Here is a 17,652-nt window from a genome sequence, read left to right as displayed (position 1 = left end):
CCATAGTAAAGTCGGACAAAAACTGCCACAATTAAATACAATAAACAGAAGTGTAGTAAATCCTGCACCTAAAGAACAGAGTGTAAAGCATTGTTACTGGACTTACTGGAGCATTCTGGGTAGAGTTGGACATTAGAAGACACAGAGGTGCACTATTCTATTAAGGGAAAACAAAAGGGATTTACCCTGATTTTTTGCCCAAGTTTTTTTTTCTTGGTCACTTCAATTACAGAGCATCCTCTCAAAAAAAAAAAATGCTTTCGGGTGAAAACACTTTGGGTGACATTCTATGGCATGAGATAAAAGCGCATTTTTTTATCTCGCTCCACATCGCCGCTCTTCGCACTTTCTTAAATTGCATTTTTTTGTAATAAATTGTGTGAAGTGGTGCGATTTTATGACACATAAAAGTGTGATTTCTTCCACCGGTCATGTGCGAGTTTTGGACCAACCGGAGTGCGATTTACAAGACTGTCTCCGCATGACTAAGAACCCCTAACCTATTGGCCCACCTAGGTCCCCTCCATTATGCATCACACCCCCTATATAAAGGGGCACTGGCGCCATTTCACTCTTTGATAGGAAGTAAGGAGCATGGAGAGGAGCAGTGGCAGTGTGAGCAGAGGAAGAGGTGTTGGTGGCAGAGTGAGGAGTGGCAGAGTGAGGAGTGGCAGAGGGAGCAGTGGCAGAGGAAGCAGTGACAGCAGCCTGTCAAGAGGAGCCAGTGGGAGAGGCAGCAGAGGACTGCTGAGGTCGTCCTCCATTACAGGGAGTGGCAGCAGTGTGGCAGGCAGCATGGCCACAGCAAGGACAGCCCCAGACCAGGCCCTGGTGGACCAGCCCCAGCAGGAGGAGATGGAAGATCTGCTGGCATCCCCATCCTATACCCAGGACCAATTCCATACCCCAGAGCAGCTGCAGGAGGGCCACATGTCAGAGGTGGAGGAAGATGGACGTGAGGAAGAGGAGGAAGACACTGGCATGGAGGAGGAGGGGTACATGAGGGGTACATGGCTGGAGTAGAAATTGAGGAGGAGGAGGTTGAAGCTGGCCGCACAAAAAGTGCCAGAAAGGTCAGATTCTCCTACGAGGAGAATGCTGCGCTTGTCCGGGCTATCATACCCCTGTTTGACCGGTTACTGGGGAAAAGTCACCACAAGACCACTGCACAGCGGAAAAGGGCTATGTGGAAGAACATCACCCAGGCGGTGAACGCTGTAAGTTACCACAAGCGCCTGGTCAGAAACGTCAAGAAGAGGTTCAACGACATAAAGAGACACCTCAAAAGTAAAATGCCCATGGAGTTGGAGGAGGCCACCAAGACTGGCGGAGGAAGCCCCACCACTGTCTGCTACACGTCCTATGAGGTCAAGCTAAAAAGAATCATACCCCCTGAGGTCCTGCCACTCCAACTCAGAACGTGGGAATCTGATGTATGTCTGCCACAACTTCTTTAAAGCAAGTAACACTTGTGTAAAATGCTTAGAGAAAGTGGCTTGTGATACCCTCAAGGACCATGACGTCACAGACTGAGTGGAGCCTGTGGCCAAATAGTAGAGGGTACACATTAATTTCTGAAGCCCAGACACTGCATAGTTGCCACCCCCCCCCCCCCCGAAAGCCCGAAAGGGTCCAAATCATCTCTCACCTGCTCATATAAGTCCAACAGGTATTGCGGTTCAGCCTAAACATCCCTGGGGTACGCAGTAGTCGGGGGGGGGTACCTGGATCTGGTGCGCAGCTTCCTCCCTCCTGCGCAGCTCCTCCAAATGGGCCACATCACAAATCAGCAACTCAAAACTCTGCAAAATCTCCATGTCTCAAACCCTCACAGGTGTCCTTAATGATGTTGGGGTATATGTACGGGTGTTTCTGAGTGAAATTGAGCCCACGTGTGTTGAAATTAACCATTTGTGCACTTGACCAAAGTGAGTTCTGGGCCAAATCGCTCACCAGAACCTGGTCTGAAAAAAGTGCGATTATTAGACACCTTTAAAGTGCGAGTTTCGAAAACGCATCCCATTAAATAAGCAATTTGTATATTTTTCTGTACGAAAACATCTGGATGCGATAAAAGTGCGATTTTTTTCAACACTTTCAGTACGCATGAGTTTTTTTACTAATAATCGCCAAAAAACTCAAATCTCAACCCATAGAATGTCACCCAATGGGTGACATTTAATAGATTGAGAGTTTTTCGCACTTTTTAAAATCGCACCATATCGCACTTTTTTCGCAGTTTTCATGTATAAATCGCATATTTAATGGGATGCGAATAAGCAGCTAAAAAGTGCGATATGGTGCAATTTGTGGCGAATTTAAGTCATGGAAATGTGTGCATTTCAAAACTTGCGATTTCTGGTTAAAAAAAAAACGGCGTGGGGTCCCCCCTCCTGAGCATAACCAGCCCTGGGCTCAAAGAGCCGGTCCTGGTTTCATAAAATCACGGGGCAAAACAAATAGGGTTCCCCTGGATTTTATAAAACCAGCACCAGGCTTAAGGGCCAGTCCTGGTTCCCAAAATACGGGGGACAAAATGAGTAGGGGTCCCCCGTATTTCAAGAACCAGCACCGGGCCCAACCAGCCAGCAGGGTAATGCCACAGCTGGGGGGAGACTTTTTATACAAGTCCCCCCCGACCAAAGCATTCATCTACCTGACCGGTCAGCATGGGCAAGGGTCCTGGGGGAGTGGGACCCCCCTCCAGAACTTGCCTGCCCATGCTGCAGCCTGGGGCTGTCCTCGATGCCCCTGGGCATCGAGCTGATATTTTGTGTAAAAAATAGATGATAAACTATTGTCTTATACCATGGAACTATGAGTGCCAGCAAGCCTACCCCGCATGCTGGGACTTGGAGAACCACAAGTCCCAGCATGCGGGGCATTAAAGGGCCGGCTGGCACTTTTAGTTCCACAGTAAAAGAAATAGTTAAATAAACACACACTGACACCCATTAAAAATAAAACTTTAATCACTTCTCGGCCTTTTGGCTGAGATCAAATGTAGTATCTGTTCTTATCAGTGGGTACGGATTGGGCCTGGCAGAGAATAGAGAAAGGCTGGACTGAGTAGCTGCTCTGATGGGCGGAGGGTGTGGGACCCCTCTTTTTTGCCTGGGAGTGGTGAAAAGTCTGGCTGAGTACCTTCACCTCTGCCAGTGGTAGGAGGTGTTGTTTCCGTAAACCCACTGGTAAGAGGGGGGGAGAAACACTGGGCCTAGTAGTTTGACTCTCTTGACGGGGTTCGTATTCCCCAAAGGATGAGACAGCGAATGGCTCAGTCTAGTATCCATTTCCAAGGAGTGGAGAAAGGCTGGGACTGAGTAGATGGCTCCTGTTCCAGAGGTTCGTAGCCTCTGATGGGGAGACCGCGAAAGGCCCAGCTTAGTACCTTAACCTTGGGATCGGAGAAACACTGAGACTGAGTAGATTGCTCTTCCGAGGGGGTTGCAGCCCCTAAGGGAGTCTTTCGAAAAGCCCAGTGGAGTACCCATTCCCATGCCAGGGGCTGGAAAGTGCCCTACGATGGGAGCAGAGAAACACTTGGTCGGACGCTGATCGGTCGGTTGCTTGGAGTCCGAGGCTGCACTGTGCCCCCGGGGAAACTCGGGGGTGCCGAACATGCACGGGTGATCCCAAAATCACCATGCACTAGTAAGCACTTGCACTGCGCACTTCCCTTCAGGTAGCGCTGCACGTCCTTACCTCGTCCTTTTGGATGGGGTAGGACAATTTTTCACACCCCCACCCCGGCCTTCTGGCTGGGGTATCTTTATTATTTATTCCTCTTCCCCTCTCACGTTCGTCACTTTTCACGTTCCTTGTGTTTTGTAGTTTTGTCACTTTTTTGGGGTAGTATGGGCCTTCCATTTCCCCAATGTGCCGAAGCTCTCATCCTTTTGGGGAGAGCTTCCATCCCCTCGAGGACGACCCCGAGCTGCATGGCGGAGGGAAGTCTAATGCGGGTCTCTCCAAACCTTCGTGTGCAGAGCACCCACCGCCCTAACCCTTCCGGGGGTTGAGGAAAGAGGGTCTCTCTAAGCTTCGGCGAAGAGGACCCACCGATCCCTATTTTCCCCTCTTTGGCCTTATGGTTGAGAGGGGTTAGGGGAAACACTCGATCGCACGACCCCCTATGCACGTGTTTAGGCACAGCACTGGTGGTAGGGAGCACACCTCTGAGTTTCTTGTCATACTAACGTATATACCAGCGTTTTGAATTTATAAAGTATGTCAAAAATACAAAGAATTTCTAAAAAAAATCTTATTTTTATTATTCTAATCATTTTTATAGTCAAAACTCTGGAGTAAAAAGTCTATGGCAGGTGAGGCAGTGCCTCACCTGGCTACCTTTTCTGCACATCTCTTATCAAAACTGAGCAAATCTCCAGCAATATTTATACTGCTGTACATGTGTATAATGCCGGCATGTATCCCTGGGCTCATATATTCTGTGCATATATGGCTCTGGTACTTGCCAGGGACTCCTCAGCCATTTACCTCACCGCACGTCTCTGAGTTGTTGATGGTAATAACAATAATATGTATTTAGGCTTTTGTGTTCAAACTCACCTTTTTCTGTATTCTAACTCACCTGCTTCTGTTTCAAACTCACAAGTGATTTAAGTATTCAGGCTTCACTTTAGTCTGCAAGCTTCTCTCAATGGTCCTTATTCTGATCGGTGCGGATATTCCCGCATTCTTACGGAGCGGTCCGCACGCCACGGTGTTCTGCCGCGTGCGGCCATCGTCCGTAGAAACGCCCACGTGTCCTCCGCATTCGGACGGACTCACTCTTTAAGAACAGGGCGTGTTTACGGACGACATACAAACCATGCGTGTGCGGGGGAAACACTCCGATTCTGCACGGTATTACAGAGTATTACAGAGTATGCTCGGGAATACCGCATCCGAACGGGAGCCAAGCGGTGCTACCGCCCGTAAGCGGAGTATTTACGCCAAACAACCCACTATTATGTATATTCTGCAATACATCACATGACCCACTTATTCAATTACCTATCCTCTTAAAAAATTGCTTATTTGGAAATGGAATCAATTAGATGCCAATATATCCTTACAAGCATGCCTAACACATGCATTGCACACATTAACCCTTACAGCAATTGAAGTGCAATGGTTTCAATTAAAGCACTGACAAGCGTCCTATTAGTGAGTAATGAGTAAAGGAGTCGATTTTATTGGGTTCAGGTGTTAATGCTTGTAGTCATTAGGCGGTCCGTTCGCCTCCCGCAGGAACGAGTGGTGTCCGCAAAGCAATAGTGGCCTTTTGGACACCGCACATTTCTTCCCTTTTTGTTCGCGTGCATTCGGAGTGCTATCCGAATGTACGCCCCCCAACATAAGTGTACTCCCCCGTGTCCGCCCATGTTTCCGCCCCGTTTTGCCCACTTTGAAACTACGCCCATGTGTCATTCCGCATGACGCCCATAATACGCCCATATTTCCCGAATGATTGCGGTGAACAGTTTTGTACGGGATTTGCCCGAACAGGTACGGAGTCAAGGCGTGGCACATGCGCGTAGCGTTCTCCACGCATGCGCAGACGCCGTAAAGACGCGATCCGAAAGTATGCGGTAAAGTACGCGTCAATCAGAATAAGGGCCAATGAGCGATGTTGTGCTAGATGTCCCCACTAGATGTCAGTATGATCACAGGGAATGTTGTGCTAAATGTCCCCGCTAGATGTCAGTATGATCACAGTGAATATTGTGCCAGATGTCCCCACTAGATGTCAGTATGATCACAGGGAATGTTGTGCCAGATGTCCCCACTAGATGTCAGTATGATCACAGGGAATGTTATGCTCTGTGCTCTGTTGTACCGTGTACTGTTTTTATGGGATGTGGGACCAATGTTAAGGCCCCCATACATTAGGCCGACTTGTCCTAGGGACAAGTCGGACCCAATTTACCTGCGAGCCACCCGGCAGCTCCCCAGGAGGCTCACATACAATTTGGCACTTGATGTGCCATTTTTTACATGGGATAAATCGCATGCGGTGAGCGCTGCTGACCTGGCCGGGCAGTGTACTTACACATAGCAGCAGCGGGGACGGGCAGCGCAGTGGCGGCTATTATATTTTTAAAATACTTGTCAAATGACCGGCCGCTCTCTGATTGGCCGGAGAGCTCTCAGCCAATCAGAGAGCGGCTGGTCATTTGACAAGTATTTTAAAAATATAATAGCCGCCACTGCGCTGCCCGTCCCCGCTGCTGCTATGTGTAAGTACACTGCCCGGCCAGGTCAGTCAGCAGCACTCGCCGGCGCTCAGGGACCCGCTGCCCGCCCCACTGCTCCCCCGGTGTCTGCATGCATATGCCTGTCAGGTGGCAGGCATATGCATACAGGGAGGTCGGACGTGATCGTATGTACAGACCGTCCGACCTCCCTGATCCGGTCCGATGCGCACGGGACCGCGCATCGGATCGGATCAGATATCACACACATACGATTTTGGGCCGATTTCACCCAATTATCGGCACAAAGTGCCGAAATCGGATGAAATCTTCCCAAAATCGCATAGTGTATGGGGGCCTTTAGACAGCACTTACATAGACAGCCATTACATCGACACCATTAGTTCGACAGCTCAATAGGTCGACATGCTTTTAGGTCGACATACCATTAGGTCGACATGTCATTAGGTCGACAGCTCATTAGGTCGACAGCTCATTAGGTCGACAGCTCATTAGGTCGGCATGTTTTTAGGTCGGCATGTTTTTAGGTCGACACTGCCATTAGGTCGACAGTGTCTATGTCGACAGTCAAAAGTTCGACATGGTTTTTCCACTGTTTTTTGGCCGAAATGTCGACACAGTCGACATGGACACAGTTTGAAGTGAACCGCAGCCCCTCGCATCGCTCGCTTCGCTCGCAATGCTTCGGGCACGGTGCCTCGCTGCGCTCGGCACACTATTTTATTCTCCCTCCACGCCCTAGTGGATAGCAGGGCATGAAATACTGCCTGTCGGCACATGTCGGCTCAAAAAACAGTGAAAAAAACCATGTCGACCTTTTGACTGTCGACATAGACACCGTCGACCTAATGGCAGTGTCGACCTAAAAACCTGTCGACCTAATGAGCTGTCGACCTAACGAGCTGTCGACCTAATGACATGTCAACCTAATGGTATGTCGCCCTAAAAGCATGTCGACCTATTGAGCTGTCGAACCAATGGTGTCGAGGTAATGGCTGTCTATGTAAGTGCTGTCTAAAAATAGTCCGGATACCGTACTTATGAGATCTATAGTTGTTACAGTGAGGGGCCATTAATAGATTAAAGGCCCAATAATACTGACTGCATTGTATACTTTTGATGTAAAGCAGTAGCCCATGCAATACATAAATGGCAGGCTACAAAGAATCATGTTCAGAAAGTATTTTTCCTTGGTCTGTTTTGTTAAGTTGGCAGCACGGATGGTGTAATGGTTATATTACTGCCTCACAGCACTGAGGTCATGGGTTCTATCCCCACCATGTGTTATATATACGGGGCAGCACGGATGGTGTAATGGTTATATTACTGCCTCACAGCACTGAGGTCATGGGTTCTATCCCCACCATGTGTTATATATATGGGGCAGTACGGATGGTGTAATGGTTAGCATTACTGCCTCACAGCACTGAGGTCATGGGTTCTATCCCCACGATGTGTTATATATACGAGGCATTACGGATGGTATAATGGTTAGTATTACTGCCTCACAGCACTGAGGTCATGGGTTCTATTCCCACCATGTGTTATATATACAGGGCAGTATGGATGGTGTAATGGTTATGTTACTGCCTCACAGCGCTGAGGTCATGGGTTCTATCCCCACCATGTGTTATATATACAGGGCATTACGGATGGTATAATGGTTAGTATTACTGCCTCACAGCACTGAGGTCATGGGTTCTATTCCCACCATGTGTTATATATACAGGGCAGTATGGATGGTGTAATGGTTATGTTACTGCCTCACAGCGCTGAGGTCATGGGTTCTATCCCCACCATGTGTTATATATACGGGGCAGCACAGATGGTGTAATGGTTAGTATTACTGCCTCACAGCACTGAGGTCATGGGTTCTATCCCCACCATGTGTTATATATATGGGGCAGTACGGATGGTATAATGGTTATGTTACTGCCTCACAGCGCTGAGGTCATGGGTTCTATCATCACCATGTGTTATATATACAGGGCAGTACGGATGGTGTAATGGTTATGTTACTGCCTCACAGCGCTGAGGTCATGGGTTCTATCCCCACCATGTGTTATATATACGGGGCAGTACGGACGGTGTAATGGTTACATTACTGCCTCACAGCGCTGAGGTCATGGGCTCTATCCCCAACATTTGTTATATATACGGGGCAGTATGGACGGGTGTAATGGTTACATTACTGCCTCACAGCGCTGAGGTCATGGGTTCTATCCCCACCATGTGTTATATATACGGGGCAGTACGGATGATGTAATGGTTACATTACTGCCTCACATCACTGAGGTCATGGGTTCTATCCCCACCATGTGTTATATATACGGGGCAGTACGGATGGTGTAATGGTTAGCATTACTGCCTCACAGCACTGAGGTCATAGGTTCTATTCCCGCCATGTGTTATATATACGGGGCAGTACGGATGGGGTAACTGTTGCTATATGGGGGCGGCCATTTTGTTGTGGTCCTCATCAGAAGAACAGAGCCGCCGGGACCAGCAAGATACGTAAGTCTGCGGGGGATTGGGGGGGGGGTAACTATAGCACCGCAGCCCCCGGCACCCCCACATGCACAGCGCCCCCCCGCGGTGGCGGGGGCTGCGGTGCTATAGTTACGCCCCTGGTCATGGGTTCTATCCCCACCATGTGTTACATATACGGGGCAGTACGGATGGTGTAATGGTTAGCATTACTGCCTCACAGCACTGAGGTCATGGGTTCTATCCCAACCATGTGTTATATATACGGGGCTGTACGGACGGTGTAATGGTTAGCATTACTGCCTCACAGCACTGAGGTCATGGGTTCTATCCCCACCATGTGTTATATATACGGGGCAGTACGGATGGTGTAATGGTTACATTACTGCCTCACAGCGCTGAGGTCATGGGTTCTATTCCCACCATGTGTTATATATACGGGGCAGTACGGATGGTGTAATGGTTAGCATTACTGCCTCACAGCACTGAGGTCATAGGTTCTATTCCCGCCATGTGTTATATATACGGGGCAGTACGGAAGGGGTAATGGTTAACATTACTACCTCACAGCACTGAGGTCATGGGTTCTATCCCCACGATGTGTTATATATACGAGGCATTACGGATGGTATAATGGTTAGTATTACTGCCTCACAGCACTGAGGTCATGGGTTCTATTCCCACCATGTGTTATATATACAGGGCAGTATGGATGGTGTAATGGTTATGTTACTGCCTCACAGCGCTGAGGTCATGGGTTCTATCCCCACCATGTGTTATATATACGGGGCATTACGGATGGTATAATGGTTAGTATTACTGCCTCACAGCACTGAGGTCATGGGTTCTATTCCCACCATGTGTTATATATACAGGGCAGTATGGATGGTGTAATGGTTATGTTACTGCCTCACAGCGCTGAGGTCATGGGTTCTATCCCCACCATGTGTTATATATACGGGGCAGCACAGATGGTGTAATGGTTAGTATTACTGCCTCACAGCACTGAGGTCATGGGTTCTATCCCCACCATGTGTTATATATATGGGGCAGTACGGATGGTATAATGGTTATGTTACTGCCTCACAGCGCTGAGGTCATGGGTTCTATCATCACCATGTGTTATATATACAGGGCAGTACGGATGGTGTAATGGTTATGTTACTGCCTCACAGCGCTGAGGTCATGGGTTCTATCCCCACCATGTGTTATATATACGGGGCAGTACGGACGGTGTAATGGTTACATTACTGCCTCACAGCGCTGAGGTCATGGGCTCTATCCCCAACATTTGTTATATATACGGGGCAGTATGGACGGGTGTAATGGTTACATTACTGCCTCACAGCGCTGAGGTCATGGGTTCTATCCCCACCATGTGTTATATATACGGGGCAGTACGGATGATGTAATGGTTACATTACTGCCTCACATCACTGAGGTCATGGGTTCTATCCCCACCATGTGTTATATATACGGGGCAGTACGGATGGTGTAATGGTTAGCATTACTGCCTCACAGCACTGAGGTCATAGGTTCTATTCCCGCCATGTGTTATATATACGGGGCAGTACGGATGGGGTAACTGTTGCTATATGGGGGCGGCCATTTTGTTGTGGTCCTCATCAGAAGAACAGAGCCGCCGGGACCAGCAAGATACGTAAGTCTGCGGGGGATTGGGGGGGGGGTAACTATAGCACCGCAGCCCCCGGCACCCCCACATGCACAGCGCCCCCCCGCGGTGGCGGGGGCTGCGGTGCTATAGTTACGCCCCTGGTCATGGGTTCTATCCCCACCATGTGTTACATATACGGGGCAGTACGGATGGTGTAATGGTTAGCATTACTGCCTCACAGCACTGAGGTCATGGGTTCTATCCCAACCATGTGTTATATATACGGGGCTGTACGGACGGTGTAATGGTTAGCATTACTGCCTCACAGCACTGAGGTCATGGGTTCTATCCCCACCATGTGTTATATATACGGGGCAGTACGGATGGTGTAATGGTTACATTACTGCCTCACAGCGCTGAGGTCATGGGTTCTATTCCCACCATGTGTTATATATACGGGGCAGTACGGATGGTGTAATGGTTAGCATTACTGCCTCACAGCACTGAGGTCATAGGTTCTATTCCCGCCATGTGTTATATATACGGGGCAGTACGGATGGGGTAATGGTTAACATTACTACCTCACAGCACTGAGGTCATGGGTTTAATTCCCACCATGTGTTATATATACAGGGCAGTATGGATGGTGTAATGGTTAGCATTACTACCTCACAGCACTGAGGACATGGGTTCTATCCCCACCATGTGTTATATATACGGGGCAGTACGAACGGTGTAATGGTTAGTATTACTGCCTCACAGCACTGAGGTCATGGGCAGTGGCGTAGCTACGTTTTGGGCGCCCCCCCGCCGTTAGGGGGGGGCGCCCATACCCACCCCCCGCCGCCGCCCCATCGCCCCGCCGCCTATGCTAACCCCCTCCCCCGCTGTCTTACCTATTGCGCTGGTCCCAGCGGCTCCGTCCGTTCATCTGCTGAGGACCACCACAAAATGGCCGCCCCCGTAAAGCAGACAGTTTCAGAGAACTGTTGCTATATGGGGGCGGCCATTTTGTTGTGGTCCTCATCAGAAGAACAGAGCCGCCGGGACCAGCAAGATACGTAAGTCTGCGGGGGATTGGGGGGGGGGGTAACTATAGCACCGCAGCCCCCGGCACCCCCACATGCACAGCGCCCCCCCGCGGTGGCGGGGGCTGCGGTGCTATAGTTACGCCCCTGGTCATGGGTTCTATCCCCACCATGTGTTACATATACGGGGCAGTACGGATGGTGTAATGGTTAGCATTACTGCCTCACAGCACTGAGGTCATGGGTTCTATCCCAACCATGTGTTATATATACGGGGCTGTACGGACGGTGTAATGGTTAGCATTACTGCCTCACAGCACTGAGGTCATGGGTTCTATCCCCACCATGTGTTATATATACGGGGCAGTACGGATGGTGTAATGGTTACATTACTGCCTCACAGCGCTGAGGTCATGGGTTCTATTCCCACCATGTGTTATATATACGGGGCAGTACGGATGGTGTAATGGTTAGCATTACTGCCTCAAAGCACTGAGGTCATAGGTTCTATTCCCGCCATGTGTTATATATACAGGGCAGTACGGATGGTGTAATGGTTAGCATTACTGCCTCACAGCACTGAGGTCATAGGTTCTATTCCCGCCATGTGTTATATATACGGGGCAGTACGGATGGGGTAATGGTTAACATTACTACCTCACAGCACTGAGGTCATGGGTTTAATTCCCACCATGTGTTATATATACAGGGCAGTATGGATGGTGTAATGGTTAGCATTACTACCTCACAGCACTGAGGACATGGGTTCTATCCCCACCATGTGTTATATATACGGGGCAGTACGAACGGTGTAATGGTTAGTATTACTGCCTCACAGCACTGAGGTCATGGGCAGTGGCGTAGCTACGTTTTGGGCGCCCCCCCGCCGTTAGAGGGGGGCGCCCATACCCACCCCCCGCCGCCGCCCCATCGCCCCGCCGCCTATGCTAACCCCCTCCCCCGCTGTCTTACCTATCGCGCTGGTCCCAGCGGCTCCGTCCGTTCATCTGCTGAGGACCACCACAAAATGGCCGCCCCCGTAAAGCAGACAGTTTCAGAGAACTGTTGCTATATGGGGGCGGCCATTTTGTTGTGGTCCTCATCAGAAGAACAGAGCCGCTGGGACCAGCAAGATACGTAAGTCTGCGGGGGATTGGGGGGGGTAACTATAGCACCGCAGCCCCCGGCACCCCCACATGCACAGCGCCCCCCCGCGGTGGCGGGGGCTGCGGTGCTATAGTTACGCCCCATGTCATGGGTTCTATCCCCACCATGTGTTACATATACGGGGCAGTACGGATGGTGTAATGGTTAGCATTACTGCCTCACAGCACTGAGGTCATGGGTTCTATCCCAACCATGTGTTATATATACAGGGCTGTACGGACGGTGTAATGGTTAGCATTACTGCCTCACAGCACTGAGGTCATGGGTTCTATCCCCACCATGTGTTATATATACGGGGCAGTACGGATGGTGTAATGGTTACATTACTGCCTCACAGCGCTGAGGTCATGGGTTCTATTCCCACCATGTGTTATATATACGGGGCAGTACGGATGGTGTAATGGTTAGCATTACTGCCTCACAGCACTGAGGTCATAGGTTCTATTCCCGCCATGTGTTATATATACAGGGCAGTACGGATGGTGTAATGGTTAGCATTACTGCCTCACAGCACTGAGGTCATAGGTTCTATTCCCGCCATGTGTTATATATACGGGGCAGTACGGATGGGGTAATGGTTAACATTACTACCTCACAGCACTGAGGTCATGGGTTTAATTCCCACAATGTGTTATATATACAGGGCAGTATGGATGGTGTAATGGTTAGCATTACTACCTCACAGCACTGAGGACATGGGTTCTATCCCCACCATGTGTTATATATACGGGGCAGTACGAACGGTGTAATGGTTAGTATTACTGCCTCACAGCACTGAGGTCATGGGCAGTGGCGTAGCTACGTTTTGGGCGCCCCCCCGCCGTTAGGGGGGGGGGCACCCATACCCACCCCCCGCCGCCGCCCCATCGCCCCGCCGCCTATGCTAACCCCCTCCCCCGCTGTCTTACCTATCGCGCTGGTCCCAGCGGCTCCGTCCGTTCATCTGCTGAGGACCACCACAAAATGGCCGCCCCCGTAAAGCAGACAGTTTCAGAGAACTGTTGCTATATGGGGGCGGCCATTTTGTTGTGGTCCTCATCAGAAGAACAGAGCCGCCGGGACCAGCAAGATACGTAAGTCTGCGGGGGATTGGGGGGGGGGGGGTAACTATAGCACCGCAGCCCCCGGCACCCCCACATGCACAGCGCCCCCCCGCGGTGGCGGGGGCTGCGGTGCTATAGTTACGCCCCTGGTCATGGGTTCTATCCCCACCATGTGTTACATATGCGGGGCAGTACGGATGGTGTAATGGTTAGCATTACTGCCTCACAGCACTGAGGTCATGGGTTCTATCCCAACCATGTGTTATATATACGGGGCTGTACGGACGGTGTAATGGTTAGCATTACTGCCTCACAGCACTGAGGTCATGGGTTCTATCCCCACCATGTGTTATATATACGGGGCAGTACGGATGGTGTAATGGTTACATTACTGCCTCACAGCGCTGAGGTCATGGGTTCTATTCCCACCATGTGTTATATATACGGGGCAGTACGGATGGTGTAATGGTTAGCATTACTGCCTCACAGCACTGAGGTCATAGGTTCTATTCCCGCCATGTGTTATATATACGGGGCAGTACGGATGGGGTAATGGTTAACATTACTACCTCACAGCACTGAGGTCATGGGTTTAATTCCCACCATGTGTTATATATACAGGGCAGTATGGATGGTGTAATGGTTAGCATTACTACCTCACAGCACTGAGGACATGGGTTCTATCCCCACCATGTGTTATATATACGGGGCAGTACGAACGGTGTAATGGTTAGTATTACTGCCTCACAGCACTGAGGTCATGGGCAGTGGCGTAGCTACGTTTTGGGCGCCCCCCCGCCGTTAGGGGGGGGGCGCCCATACCCACCCCCCGCCCCATCGCCCCGCCGCCTATGCTAACCCCCTCCCCCGCTGTCTTACCTATCGCGCTGGTCCCAGCGGCTCCGTCCGTTCATCTGCTGAGGACCACCACAAAATGGCCGCCCCCGTAAAGCAGACAGTTTCAGAGAACTGTTGCTATATGGGGGCGGCCATTTTGTTGTGGTCCTCATCAGAAGAACAGAGCCGCCGGGACCAGCAAGATACGTAAGTCTGCGGGGGATTGGGGGGGGGGGGGGTAACTATAGCACCGCAGCCCCCGGCACCCCCACATGCACAGCGCCCCCCCGCGGTGGCGGGGGCTGCGGTGCTATAGTTACGCCCCTGGTCATGGGTTCTATCCCCACCATGTGTTACATATACGGGGCAGTACGGATGGTGTAATGGTTAGCATTACTGCCTCACAGCACTGAGGTCATGGGTTCTATCCCAACCATGTGTTATATATACGGGGCTGTACGGACGGTGTAATGGTTAGCATTACTGCCTCACAGCACTGAGGTCATGGGTTCTATCCCCACCATGTGTTATATATACGGGGCAGTACGGATGGTGTAATGGTTACATTACTGCCTCACAGCGCTGAGGTCATGGGTTCTATTCCCACCATGTGTTATATATACGGGGCAGTACGGATGGTGTAATGGTTAGCATTACTGCCTCACAGCACTGAGGTCATAGGTTCTATTCCCGCCATGTGTTATATATACAGGGCAGTATGGATGGTGTAATGGTTAGCATTACTGCCTCACAGCACTGAGGTCATGGGTTCTATCCCAACCATGTGTTATATATACGGGGCTGTACGGACGGTGTAATGGTTAGCATTACTGCCTCACAGCACTGAGGTCATGGGTTCTATCCCCACCATGTGTTATATATACGGGGCAGTACGGATGGTGTAATGGTTACATTACTGCCTCACAGCGCTGAGGTCATGGGTTCTATTCCCACCATGTGTTATATATACGGGGCAGTACGGATGGTGTAATGGTTAGCATTACTGCCTCACAGCACTGAGGTCATAGGTTCTATTCCCGCCATGTGTTATATATACGGGGCAGTACGGATGGGGTAATGGTTAACATTACTACCTCACAGCACTGAGGTCATGGGTTTAATTCCCACCATGTGTTATATATACAGGGCAGTATGGATGGTGTAATGGTTAGCATTACTACTGTACCTCACAGCACTGAGGACATGGGTTCTATCCCCACCATGTGTTATATATACGGGGCAGTACGAACGGTGTAATGGTTAGTATTACTGCCTCACAGCACTGAGGTCATGGGCAGTGGCGTAGCTACGTTTTGGGCGCCCCCCCGCCGTTAGGGGGGGGGGTGCCCATACCCACCCCCCGCCGCCGCCCCGCCGCCTATGCTAACCCCCTCCCCCGCTGTCTTACCTATCGCGCTGGTCCCAGCGGCTCCGTCCGTTCATCTGCTGAGGACCACCACAAAATGGCCGCCCCCGTAAAGCAGACAGTTTCAGAGAACTGTTGCTATATGGGGGCGGCCATTTTGTTGTGGTCCTCATCAGAAGAACAGAGCCGCCGGGACCAGCAAGATACGTAAGTCTGCGGGGGATTGGGGGGGGGGGGGTAACTATAGCACCGCAGCCCCCGGCACCCCCACATGCACAGCGCCCCCCCCGCGGTGGCGGGGGCTGCGGTGCTATAGTTACGCCCCTGGTCATGGGTTCTATCCCCACCATGTGTTACATATACGGGGCAGTACGGATGGTGTAATGGTTAGCATTACTGCCTCACAGCACTGAGGTCATGGGTTCTATCCCAACCATGTGTTATATATACGGGGCTGTATGGACGGTGTAATGGTTAGCATTACTGCCTCACAGCACTGAGGTCATGGGTTCTATCCCCACCATGTGTTATATATACGGGGCAGTACGGATGGTGTAATGGTTACATTACTGCCTCACAGCGCTGAGGTCATGGGTTCTATTCCCACCATGTGTTATATATACGGGGCAGTACGGATGGTGTAATGGTTAGCATTACTGCCTCACAGCACTGAGGTCATAGGTTCTATTCCCGCCATGTGTTATATATACAGGGCAGTATGGATGGTGTAATGGTTAGCATTACTACCTCACAGCACTGAGGACATGGGTTCTATCCCCACCATGTGTTATATATACGGGGCAGTACGGATGGTGTAATGGTTAGCAGTACTGCCTCACAGCACTGAGGTCAGGGGTTCTATTCCCACCATGTGTTATATATACGGGGCAGTACGGATGGTGTAATGGTTACATTACTGCCTCATAGTACTGAGGTCATGGGTTCTATCCCCACCATGTGTTATATATGCGGGGTAGTACGGACGGTGTAATGGTTATATTACTGCCTCACAGCACTGAGGTCATGGGTTCTATTCCCACCATGTGTTATATATACGGGGCAGTACGGATGGTGTAATGGTTACATTACTGCCTCACAGCACTGAGGTCATGGGTTCTATTCCCACCATGTGTTATATATACAGGGCAGTATGGATGGTGTAATGGTTACATTACTGCCTCACAGCACTGAGGTCATGGGTTCTATTCCCACCATGTGTTATATATATACAGGGCAGTACGGATGGTGTAATGGTTACATTACTGCCTCACAGCACTGAGGTCATGGGTTCTATTCCCACCATGTGTTATATATACGGGGCAGTACGGATGGTGTAATGGTTACATTACTGCCTCACATCACTGAGGTCATGGGTTCTATTCCCACCATGTGTTATATATACGGGGCAGTACGGATGGTGTAATGGTTAGCACTAATGCATCACAGCACTGAGGTCATGGGTTCTATCCCCACCATGTGTTATATATACGGGGCAGTATGGATGGTGTAATGGTTACATTACTGCCTCACAGCGCTGAGGTCATGGGTTCTATTCCCACCATGTGTTATATATACGGGGCAGTACGGATGGTGTAATGTTTAGCATTACTACCTCACAGCACCGAGGTCATGGGTTTAATTCCCACCATGTGTTATATATACAGGGCAGTACGGATGGTGTAATGGTTAGCATTACTGCCTCACAGCACTGAGGACATGGGTTCTATCCCCACCATGTGTTATATATACGGGGCAGTACGGATGGTGTAATGGTTAGCAGTACTGCCTCACAGCACTAAGGTCATGGGTTCTATCCCCACCATGTGTTATATATACGGGGCAGTACGGACGGTGTAATGGTTACATTACTGCCTCACAGCACTGAGGA

General features: G+C 50.3%; 1 pseudogene; it reads left to right on the top strand.

The window, feature by feature from the left end:
* Window positions 1-2,971: 2,971 nt before the first annotated feature.
* Window positions 2,972-3,177, top strand: LOC146044465 (U2 spliceosomal RNA; annotated as a pseudogene).
* The last annotated feature ends 14,475 nt before the right edge of the window (window positions 3,178-17,652 follow it).

This window comes from Crinia signifera, chromosome 19, assembly GCF_055691185.1.
Source record: "Crinia signifera chromosome 19, ASM5569118v1, whole genome shotgun sequence".
In the NCBI taxonomy this organism is placed as follows: Eukaryota; Metazoa; Chordata; class Amphibia; order Anura; family Myobatrachidae; genus Crinia; species Crinia signifera.
This window is presented reverse-complemented; position numbering and strand designations above follow the sequence as displayed.